Genomic DNA, 12,364 nt, shown 5'->3' with positions numbered 1-12,364 from the left:
CGTCGTCCCCATCTTTGCCCGAGAATACGCCAGGATCACGAGGAGCAGGGAGAGAGATGTAGGTCGTAGAAGTGGCAGGAGGGGTCGGAGGCGGCTGAGTCGAATTGTCATCGCCGGGAGCCATGAAGCTAGGCTCGACGTACCGTCCACTGCGAAGCTCCGTGACGAGGTACAGGGAACGTCCACCTCCACCAGATATGTTACGTAAGAAGACGCAAATGAAAAGCTATATACAAGTATATTTACAACGTAATACGCCGCACTTGGCCAAGAGGCAACAGCCCGCGCTAGCCTCCAATCGTTGTCGTCGTCTTCGTACTGCTCGCCTCTTCGTCATCGGTAATACTATTCCGTAGCAATAATAATAATAATAATAATAATAATAAATAAATATAATAACATCCATCACTTGAATGTCCGCCACGTCAAATTACGGCAGCCAGCGAAAGAACCGGCAGGTGGGAGTTCCTTCGTGGCAATTGAACTCGCGGAAACGAGCGCTGGCTCAGCTCAATACGAAAAACACAGACTGCAACAACGGGTGTTTCGGAACCCATGGCCTACTCTGTGCCTGCGCTGAAGAACGGCCACCAGAGACAACAAAGCGAGCGCCGCTCCAGAACCGGGGAGAGAACGCAGGGTGTTTCGATCAACTTAATTGCGTCACGGCTATTGATAGCAGAAGCACGGCTACATGTTGTCGACCGCCAGTGCCCACCCGCCAGGCTTACCACAACTGCCCACAGGCTGTAGAAGAAAAAAAAAATATGTTGGAGGACAAAATTTACGCAGTGATGAAAGCAAGCATCAGCCACGCTGTCCTACTGTGTCATCGGCCCAGTACAGGCAAATTCATTCTTAAACAAAAGGGAGAAATAAAAGAACGGAAATATTAGACTGTTGGGGCGCTATCACGCAAAGCTATTCCAAACTTTTCAATTCCAATTCTGCAATCAGCCCTCCAAGATTGGTAAAAAAAAACACTGATTATGCATGATTTGACCCAACGAAATAAAAATAATTTCTCATTCGACGCCTTTTTCAGCAAAAAAAGGCATCGTTTAACAAATTGCTATCGTTGAAACTTTTTCGAGCTGCACTCACTTCGCCTGTCTGTCACGCGACGTCACAAAACCGCGACAACCCGCCGGGTCAAAGTGACGTGCACACGTTAAAGACGCATTATTATGCCGAACCGAATTTTTTTTTCTGAATAACCGCAGATTTCCCCGTTCCGAAAGGAATAGAAGATGGCTGCCCGCCGACCATTATGGCACTGGCTACTCGGAGCTGCCGGGGTGCATGAGTTTATTTGCGTATAATAAAATATTCTGCGTCACCGTACAACGTTATCGAGACCTTTCGGCGCGTATACGACATTGCTCTGCCAACTATACTTTGCTGAGGATCCGTTTTAGCGGAATTTTGAACATACCGTTGCCCCTTGCCGGAATTTTCAACCAGCCACCGCAAGCTAAGTAAGGGGAAACAGGCCAATCGTAGACGCCGGTACTACCCTCCTCATGCGGTTATCTACTTCCACTGCGCTGGCTCAGCCCAATCGAAACTCTCTCCACTTGAGCGTGCTCCTCGCCTCTTCTCAGCTATTTAGATCAGAAAAAAACTGCTCAATGTAGGCAATTTTATTCGCTTTGAAAGTAAGATAAAGTTACATCCTACAAACAACGAGCGCGTTTGATTGGGCTTTTCAAACAACGCTGTGGGTTAGCACCCGATGCTTCCGTCGGTGGTTACGTAAATTTGACGTCAGCAGATTGGAATAGATTTACGTTATAGGGCCCTTGGTGGCCCTATAACGTAGAGGAAACGAAGTTTAACGAAATTTGAGTCCAGTCGGCTACCCTACACAAGAGGAGATTGGGCACAACATGCAGATCGAGAAAACTAACCGTCAGGCTCGTGCGCACACAAGGTGTCGCACCGCACAAAATAAAAAAAAAAACACCCACACACACAGCCCTGATTCCAATTACACCAGCACACTATTCCGTTATAAGAGGTTCAACTGTTTTGGCAATGTTTCTCACTCGTCTGATCAACTGAGACGACGTGGACATGACCTTCACAATCGTCATTATTCACTCACACAGTCAGAGATTCGGCTGTTCTCGCGGGGAACATTTCCATTTATCGGTGCTCCACATTAAGGAACAGCTGCTTCCTGCGCAGGAACCGAAGGCAGCGGAAGTGGTCAGTCTCGAGAGCGCTTCCCGCGTGATAAAGCGCTGCTGTAAAAGCCAGCGTACGGCCGACATGGCATTTCTTGAATTACCTTCCGAAACTCCTTCCCAAGAAAACTATATGGCCGCGTGAACTGACTGGGTCCTGCGAGACAGCCGTTTGAAGCGAGGTCCGCGGGACCACGGGAGCTGACGCAGCACAGGAGCGCCTAGCGATGCGCGAACACCACATAGCGTAGCTCCCACATTCTAGCTGGTGCAGCGTGGAAGAGGCCTAGGGGAAGCCTTCATGGCGGTCCGCATGGAAGCTCACCCTGCGCACGCCGCAGGCGCCCTCTAACCCGTGGCCCCGCTTTGTTTGGGAAGCACACAGTGTTGCCAGACGCTAGCTTCGCCAGGCCTCGGTTACTCAAACGGCCGCGCATAGCAGTCAAATTCACGAGCACTTTAGGACCAGCATCAAGTTTCAAAGCTCAGAAATCAACTACCCTGCCGACGGAAAAATGTGTTGTAGTAATGAAATCGTTCGGTCGACAAAATGAAGTCCCGGAAGAGGAGTCGGCACTCGGTTGACGCATTCGCGGGGAATCGATCGGCATGCTGTACAAATGGAAGGGAACCACGATATCACGATCCCAGCTACACCACACAAAACCGACAGGCACTCTACGCGCGACTGAGAAACCTCGAGGCCCGCTCTGATAGTGAGAACTTGTCCTGAAGACTCTCCATACGACCAGTTCGGCAACGCAGACTCGCCCCGATAATAGCTTCCTCTAATGCCCGCGATGAAACCGCAGCAAAACGCTTTTAATTCCGCGACTTTTTTTCCTCTTGGACACCCGTAAAGCGACCTTGAAACACTATTTTTCCGTGAGCTGCAATATTCTGTAATCTTTCGCCGATTCCGTATGCCGTCATGGTCGCTCCTTTTCTTCGTCGCGGAAGACGAAAGAAGACGCGCCATTAGCCGATCTCTTCGCACGAGGGAATACAGAGCGCGTTCAAAGCGCATCGCCGAGAAAGAGATAAAAAGTGCAGCACGGTTACGCGTGACTGGCCGACCATCTCGAGCGGTTCACCGCGGGCCGGCCCCCTGCGCCGTCCAGCCTGCTTAAAGTACAGAGAGAAAGGAATCGCGGGCAACGAAACCGCTGCAGCATCAACGAAAAGCTGCTTCGGGGCGACCCTTAACTATTTTTTTTTCCCTGAGGTCTTGGTAACGGCAATGGTAACCGCGACACAGTTGGACAGCTGCACGTTACGAACACTGGCAACGCGCTGGAGCAAGGCTGCAGGCTTAGTCACAAGTTCGCGCATCCCCTCATATATCTTGCAACTACCACCGATGATGGTGATACACTTTATTAAACCACCGAGCTTGGCGGTGGTGGAGCTGCTGCGCGACACTGGCAGCCAAACTGTGGCTAAACGCTCGCTGTTGCGCCACACTGCGTGCCTATCATCGAGGCAACGGGCGCTCCCCCTCCCCCCCTCTTTCTTCTTAAGGAAGGAAGAGGTGAAAGGCAGAGAGGTAAACCAGATTAAGTGTCCGGTTGGCTACCTTGCACAGGGGGATAGGGTAAGAGGCAGAAAAGATAATAAAACAAGCGAATATTAAAAAATCAAATAAGAAAAGCAACGCAGCAGTTCGCACACTCTATAGTTTTTCTATGAGTCGTTTCCTTTAAAAAGCACACTAGCTCTTTTAAAGCTGTTCTGAAGTGGTTGCCCTTGTGCTGAGCTTCAAACATCCACTGTCAACTTTGACATCGCCATGTCAAGCCAACTCACTTAACTATGTGTACGAACCTCCAAAGTTCCACGAAACTGCCGACCCCTTCCCGCGGGGCGAACTGAGGAATCCGGTGGCGCGCCGCACCAGACTGCTGCCGCGACGAAAGGGGAATGCGACGAGTGTGACGTCACCACCGGCCCCGCCTCGTTCCTGCCGAAGACGTTTCGCCAACGGGATTTAATTCAGAACCGGCCCATTGTTTAGAAAGAGAGTCGCCACCAGCCGCCTCGTCGGTATGGTGCGCGCTGCTTATATGCTATTAACTGCTATATCTGTACATACTGTATAAAGCTTTTCGTCTCCACTTCATCTGCTCCAAGAGTCCGTCTCTCGTCCTCGACTCCGAGTCGCAATAATGCGTAGTTACTGTTGGCGCGGGCCTTGCTAGACCCGAAGATTTTGGTTTAGATACTTTGCTACCCTGTGACCTCGATTTAAGTGAGTGCGAACGTCGGGGGACGATAATCAACGCCAGACTATACACATATAGTAAGCACACTGCCGGGTACATGGATTTCCCAGACTTGAAGCTGCCCACAAATTTCCTGTACCCTTCATCACTACATCTACTCCTTTACCACACTGGGCTGCGTTTCCTTTCCTCTGACAAAGATGATGTCATAATCCTATGCCAGTGCTATTCTTTCCAGCATTTGTAAATACGTCGAGAACGGCTGCGTTGCCGCCTTACAGTGACATGACTGGCAACGCCGCGCGAAGGATGGCAGCAAGGGATTAAAATTAAATGAAAAAAATCGTTATATCTGAGCACTGGCAATAAGGCGCATTGCATTAAGCCGTGAACTCAACAGCATACCCCGGGTATCAATAATAGGCGGCACTTGCAGGTACAACGACGCGTCGGCACGGAGGTGACAGTATTGTATCGTTTTAAAGGGACGTCGAAGACAAAAAACGAGTTCGGCTGTGTGAGTTCAATGACCTTCCTCCAATTCCAAGAAAGCCACTCTCACCGTGAGATGTGGCTCGGTATATACGCAAGAACGAAACACTGGTGACGACGCCTTGACCTTCCCGCCCCAGCTCGATGTGACGTCCTGGATTTTTGACGGCGTCCGCTTTTTATTACTAAAGATAGAATAATTCTAAAAGAGCCAAAGAAAGATTCGAAAACTTTCACTGGGCCACAACGGCCTAAATACGAGTAAATGCTTTGAAAGCCGTGACGTTCCACGGACGTACCGGCGCTGGCACGAAAAAAAAAATGAAACTTTGACCTTAATCTTCTATACTAATAATCAACCTTTTATCGCGGAGAGCGACTCGGACAAGAGTCGTCACACAATAAACTTCCCTTCTTACCACGAGATAAAGAGAGAGAGAATGAAGAGGAAAGGCAAGGAGGCTAACCAGATATGAGTCTCCGGTTTGCTACCCTAAACTGGGGATGGGGATTAGGGGTTAGAAAGATGACAGAGAGGAAAACGCTAATCACAGCGTCGCCGTGGAGACGCCACGCTTTTGCATCGACTGTGGTTGGGGGTTGCTTTTACCAAAGCCTATGCGTTCCGCATAGGGATGACCGACACCCCAACCTGTAATAATAATAATATTTGGGGTTTTACGTGCCAAAACCACTTTCTGATTATGAGGCACGCCGTAGTGGAGGACTCCGGAAATTTTGACCACCTGGGGTTCTTTAACGTGCACCTAAATCTAAGCACACGGGTGTTTTCGCATTTCGCCCCCATCGAAATGCGGCCGCCGTGGCCGGGATTCGATCCCGCGACCTCGTGCTCAGCAGTCCACCCCAACCTGTGACCACTGCGGCCATGAAGAATCAATTGGCCATATTTTGTGCGCATGCCCGCAGTACGGTTCGCAGAGGGAATGCCTTCGCCATGAACTTGACGAACTGGACGACCAACCGCAATCCGAAAAAAAGAATTCTACAACATCGAAGGTAGCTAACGTCACAGAAGAAGGCCGTGCAAGCGCTATTGCGCTTTTTGCGATCTACCAGCTTTGCGAAGGCCTTTAACTGGAACGCTTTTGTGTGTGTGTGTGTGTGTGTGTGTGTGTGTGTGTGTGTGTGTGTGTGTGTGTGTGTGTGTGTGTGTGTGTGTGTGTGTGTGTGTGTGTGTGTGTGTGTGTGTGTGTGTGTGTGTGTGTGTGTGTGTGTGTGTGTGTGTGTGTGTGTGTGTGTGTGTGTGTGTGTGTGTGTGTGTGTGTGTGTGTGTGTGTGTGTGTGTGTGTGTGTGTGTGTGTGTGTGTGTGTGTGTGTGTGTCTGCATGTGTGCGTGTTTCTTCTTTTTTTTAATGGTTTTCCTCTCTTTCATCTTTCTTACCGCGAAATTATTGTTAACAATGGTGTTTCGAAAGCATACTTTATCAGTCGTAAGCGATTTACTGCTAGCAATTTCCCTGTTATTTTTCTTGAATGTTGCCTTACAGCGTTTACACAAAACGAACAAGAGAAACGAAATGGTGGAAGGAAGAAAGGGGGGCGGGGAGGAAGCAATGCTCAGGTGCGTCTGCAATTACGCCTTTCATCTTGTAGCATGCTGGTCGCGCTCGTTATAGGGGAAAGGTTGCGGGACTTTTCGTAGTTTTCCCTAAGTCTTTCCCCAAGAGCGGAAATCACTCACCTACCTGCCCGTGTCCGTGGTAGACTGCTGTCGTGCCAACCGTTTCTACGTTACTTACGAGCGGATTTCTGCATACTATTTTATTAAGTAAACAGGAGTGTCTATGCTGCTATAATCCCTCTGTGTTTGCCTAATTGTCTTAAGTTTGGACCACTGTAATAGCTCTCGTGGCAGCAGGAGATACAGATACGTTGAATTACCTCAATTATGAACAATGCCGTCTACTACGCTGTTATTATTTTTTTTTTGCACTCGGCGTTTTAGTATATAAATGAAATGTATACTATAGCACGTGCGCTTAGCTGATATAGCTTTGCATCGTAAAAACCACCCTCTGTTGACGGCCTTGTGAAAGCAATCTGAAAAAAAAAAAAACTATCCGCGTGAACAGCTCCTCGTTACTGGTGATGACATTTCCTTTGATAAGGTTTCCCGTGCATGGCATAAATTGACTGGTCTCTGGACCCTTAGGTCTTAATGGCTACTTTTACTGGGGACATGCAAATCTTGCAGATGGCGCTTCAGAACTCCAAGGCCTGACCTTATGGATGTCTTAACACCGCTGAGAGCCCAACCTGTAGACTCTCTAAAAATTCACCTTAATCACTAATTTACTCCCAGTATAGGGTAGCCCATCGGACATTTACTCTTGTAAATATTCCTCTCTTCTCTCCCATTTCTCGTTCTCTTACCTATATTTTCATTCGAAGCCAACCTCCCTGCCTACCGCCTGCCCATACGACTATACCAATCGCATGAACACGGCCTGTGTATGTACTTTTGACGAGCACAGTGCACCTGTGGCTTCAAAGGCTAGTTTATTTCATAGTATTTGTCAGTCAATACAACACCTGTCTCACGCCCGCTATAAGCTTTTACTGACGACGTGACGAAGGCGGTAGTTCTAAAGGAGACTATAGCATGCGCCTTCACGCAAAGTACTTTCACATATGAAAAAAAAAAAATTGACATATCTGATGAGCTCCCCCCCCCCCCACACACATACACTTTACAAACGACTAAACAATAAATCATATGATTCATATTCTGCACTAGTGCCCGCAGTAGTTCGTGCAGAAATTCTTATTCGGTACTGAACCATTCGGCTGAATGGCCTCTCTCGGAAGCGATAATTCTGCAACAATTCTGCGATTCTGTAACAGGTCCTAAGGCCTTGCAGCCATTAATGCGCTTATTACGATCCACTGGACTGCGCAAAGGCCAGCAACACGGCTTTCTCTCTTCACCCCGTCTTCCTAACCCCACTTTACGCCACCTCCGTGCAGGGTAGCAAACCGGAAAAACACATTTGATTAACTACTGTATTTAATATCTCTATGCCTGATAACTTGCAGCTTCGCCTGCAGCTAACCGGCAGCACTTGAGACCCCGCTCCTGGTTCCTGAAAGAGAACGGCATGTCACCCGATTCAAAGTGGCATATACACGTCGTGCCGAAGCCTCAAACGCTTAGTACTGCATATAAATTTAGATATAATCAATTGTTTTCTAGGTCGTGCTCTGAGCCATGGCCCTTTCCTGCGCCTTCTTCGATCCCTCTTTGTCCCCAACCCGCCTCCGGTCGATTGGCCACGAGGCGAATGAGAAGAGAAAGGGGTCGAAGGAGAACGAGCTGAGTATTTGGCCACCGAGGCCGCTGAACTCGGTAAGGTCGCACAAAGTAAGGTCGCACAGAGGCAGAACTGCGCGCGCGCAGTCGTGATGATTCTCGAGGGCCCTCGAAGGCGAGCCAACGGCGTAACCTACGCCGCACTGTGGGATCCCGAAAGAGACTAGAAGGCATCTTCACCCGGTCGTGGCAAGCCTTGGAAGGGTTGCCGTAAAAACACTGTTTGCGCGCAAATGTCCTACGTTTTTGACGATGGCGGTGACTTGTCTTATTCTAGCTTTGTTTCTCTCGACTAATGATTTTCTTATCACTTTCGATCTTCATTGCACTGTACTAAACATGACACATTGAGGTTCCCCTGTCCGATTTTTTGTTTGATGCTCAGTGGAAAAAGAGAGCGGGGGGAGCGGCTAAGAGCAGTACATTCTAATAACGTCTCGTAATACAATGACATGTTGACGGTTTTCGTATCATCAGACGAACAATTCGCGACCAGTGGGCGCAAGTTGATCAATGTTGATCTGAAAAGCTAAAAAGCTTGTAGACGGCTGCTCTGCGACTACACTCAATGACGGGCTGGTCGATAAAGGCGCATTCGCGACAAAGAGATTCGCAGCCAGCTGCTTTCGCAACGCGCGGCCAGCTGATTCTGATCAGTCATCGACAGCAATTATTCTAGTGACTTTCCCTTGCCGTCCAGAAGCGAGAGCTGACAGGGGCCACGCAAAGGCTAAAATGATGAGTTGACGACTTTAGACCAATTGACAAAAGTCTGACGAACTGCCTGGAAGTATAGAGGCGAGTTTTCTTTCTTTTTCTTGAAGCTTTAGGTGATTACCATTGCTTACTGCGCCCGTTAATTCTACTTACTTGGTCTTATCAGTATGGAAAAAGAAAAGGAAAAAAATAAAGCTCTAAGGTTCTTGTCTTAGTGTGATATCGCTCGATAATATAAGGCCCTATCACGCCAGCACTTCTTCCTCACCACCATCTATTATTATTATTATTATCGTTAATGGGTCGCCGATGGGGGTTTGTCACCAGGAGTATTGCGCCCGTCATTGCCTTATAACGGAATCTCCTACGGGCAGCAGACCCAGGGACGAGGCCTAGCAAACGCGCAAGGGCATCCCTATACAGCAGCCTTAGCAGCAGGTCGCTGCCCTGCCGTCCCCGTATGCACGCGGCAACGCAACGCAACCCAACAGCTGTGCGAGGCTGGGCGTGCCGGATTCATATCCGGCTTTGCCGGCTTCGGGGAGCTCCAACAGGGCGACCCTGCCGTTGCGACGGCTGCCTATCTGTCGCTTAAACAGCCTGGTAACTCACGGCGCAAAACCGCTGGCACAGACAGCTCGAGAGAACGGCCGCGGAGGCAAATATCGATTTAGCCGGCGGCAATGCGTCCGCCGCCGGCCCAGAGAGGAAAAAGGTCGTTCGTCGTCAACTGGTGCGCGAGAAAAGTAAAACGCGCCGCGACCTTATATAACATGGCCGGCATATTGTTTTCGCGCCGTTGGGCGACACTGCCGGAGCCGCACGTGCTGGAAGCCCGGCTCCGCGGCTGTCTCACACCGGCGCTGCTTCGGCTCCGCAGGGGGTCACAACTGGGCGCGCTGCACTGTTTACCTGTCATTATGCCGAGTTCGCGCGCGATTCATGACGTGCGCAGCGCCGCTCAGCACCGGCCTGTTGTAGCGCAAAAGGCAAGTGGCAAGGTACAGAAAGACGCAGACACAAGAAGGAGTACTTACGCTTGCTGACGCTGTCGAAAGGGTGAAACTGGTGCGAAACTCAAAATTACAGGCTAAGCTAGGTAATAGCTTCGCGAAACTGCTTCTCCACCTCCGAACGGCTCCCTTCAGCGGAGCCGTCGGCTAACAACAGTTCCTGTCCGCAGACGCACTCATCTCCATCGCCGGCTGCTGCTGGACGTGCGAAGCACGCGTCGTCGTCCTCGCGCACAGTAGAGAGCCGGGTTGCCGGCTCCGCGTACGCCTTTCCTCGTCGCTCTAAAGATGGCGGCTCGCCGCGCCGAAGCAAAACAAATCTCTCTCCCCTCCCCCCACCGGCGTTTTTCTTCGCCGAGGGGCGGCGCTGGCCGGCGCATGCGCGCCGCGCAGTTCCTCCACGCTTCAGCTCCCAGCAGCTGACTCGGGAAGGGACACGAAGAGCGGCGAGGAATTCGGCAAGGGAAAAAAATCGAACCGTTTTTCCTTGCTCCTGCACTGTGTGCCGCCCGCCGCCGCCTGATGGTTCTCTTGTTTTGCAAGCGCGCCTCGGAGCGGAGAGCGGACGAATCCGTATCCTAGTTTCCCGCGTCGGCGTCTGGGAATGGATACGGCGGCGTTTTGAAGAGAAACGAACCTGTTGTGTTTCCTTCGAGGGCGGATGCGGTGACATGAGCGGCGGCGGCGGCTGACTGGACGCAGTGGCGAGGATCCCCTTTGATCAAAAGCATTACGCCTACGCGGACGGCACGGGACATGCTCGTGTCAGCAGTGTTCAGAGGGCTAAGGGCGGTCGCAATATCTCGTCAAGGTCGCTCTTAACCTTTTGTAGCCGGTCGTCGCGATTTCTCTTCGAACCGACTTTAGGTGCTCCTAAATTGTTAGTAACCCTACAGTGAGAGAAAGCGCTAGATTTTGGTATCATGTGCGCCCGACAACATGGCCGCTATTTTGTAGCGATGCCTTATGCCTTATTCTATGCTATTCTTATCATCCACCACACACGGCCGCCTGATCCCGTTGATAATGTGGGCAGACCGTCGCTCTGACCACTGGCCAAGCGCGAAAAGCCTGAAAAAGCATAGAATTGTAAAAGGCATCGCTAGAAAATGCCGGCCCATGTCACCGTGTTATGATGATGGGCGTTCGCACAAAACTTTCCAGAGGGGCAATGTACCGAGGGGAGGTAGTGATTACTAGATGTGAAAGAGGGGGAGTATATATTGGTGAAAGATACAGTAAGCAAATAAAGCAACTAACGTTTTACCGCGTCGTTAAAAATTAACGTTTTTGTTGCTTGGTCACGGTGCTTTTCTTTTTTCTTTCAGAAGTGTCTAATTCACAGAGACGCCACCACCCTTACATCTCCTTCGTTATTCCGCGGCCAATGATACTGCCCCTCCAGATGGAACCAAGGCCACTAGAAGGAGGGGGAGCGAAGGGGAGGATGCGGCACGTTTGGAATACGTGTATAATTTCTAAATGCACTAGAAACACGACATGCAGAATTACATATGCACCATCTACAGAAACACGAATTCATTCGAGGAACTAAGGTTTACACACGGAGTTTAGAAGTGAGGCTGAACATCACAAGAAACTTGCGGGGCTACATCCATTCAGGCGCACTAAATCTCTGTGCAATACCAGCTGTCTTACAGAATGTGTCATAAGAGGAGGTATTGCTCACTTCCCGAGTGAAAGGAGACACAGTGGTGGAACAATAATTTATTTTCTCTTCGCGCATGTATCGTCAAACACGCGCGTTGGGTAAAGCACATGTGTCGAGCACAGCTTTTAAACATGCAATCGTATGACTCGCGGGTGACTAAATGTTAATAACGCGTACACTGCGTGCCAACAGTCGCAGTGCTGCAGGCACTGCGTCTACCAGCGCGACCGTGCCAGTACTTCAATGTGGTTGCCCTGGCGGCTTTAGCGTTTATGTGGGCATCTGTGAGTGTATATGTGTAGTTTGTGTTTTTTATGTGGTCACTGTGTATACCATAATTGTCACTGAGCCCCTGGATTTGCATGCTAGGCGATCAGCCAGGCTAGCATCTAAAGCTGTTCAATAAAGTATCCAACCCTTTCTTGCCGACTAGTGTGGCTCTGCACAATTGCCGCGGTCGATGTAAAATTAAAACGCTGCGAAGCGCAAGATGGGGCGAAAACGGAATGTTGCGATGTGTGTCACCTCGCAAGCTTGCAACAAGCCTGGGCGCTATAACGTAAACCTATTCCAAACTTTTCTATTCCAATTCTGCAATCAGCCCACCACGACTGGTCAAAAACTTTTTTGGACCACACCCACTTCCCCTGTCTGTCACGCGACCTCACGAAAACCGCGATAGCTCCGCATCTGATATGATGTTTACACACTGATTATGCATAATT

The 12,364-nt window shown here is 49.9% G+C and overlaps 1 protein-coding gene across 1 annotated transcript in view; it reads right to left on the bottom strand.

The window, feature by feature from the left end:
* The window catches only part of LOC135899348 (protein FAM13B), a 167,309-nt gene extending 157,051 nt beyond the window's left edge, over window positions 1-10,258 (bottom strand). The window contains exon 1 of the mRNA XM_065428593.1: window positions 9,992-10,258. The gene's annotated coding sequence lies outside the window, so the exon portion shown is untranslated. The remainder of the gene's footprint in view (window positions 1-9,991) is intronic.
* Window positions 10,259-12,364: the final 2,106 nt, after the last annotated feature.

This window comes from Dermacentor albipictus, chromosome 1, assembly GCF_038994185.2.
Source record: "Dermacentor albipictus isolate Rhodes 1998 colony chromosome 1, USDA_Dalb.pri_finalv2, whole genome shotgun sequence".
Classification (NCBI taxonomy): Eukaryota; Metazoa; Arthropoda; class Arachnida; order Ixodida; family Ixodidae; genus Dermacentor; species Dermacentor albipictus.
This window is presented reverse-complemented; position numbering and strand designations above follow the sequence as displayed.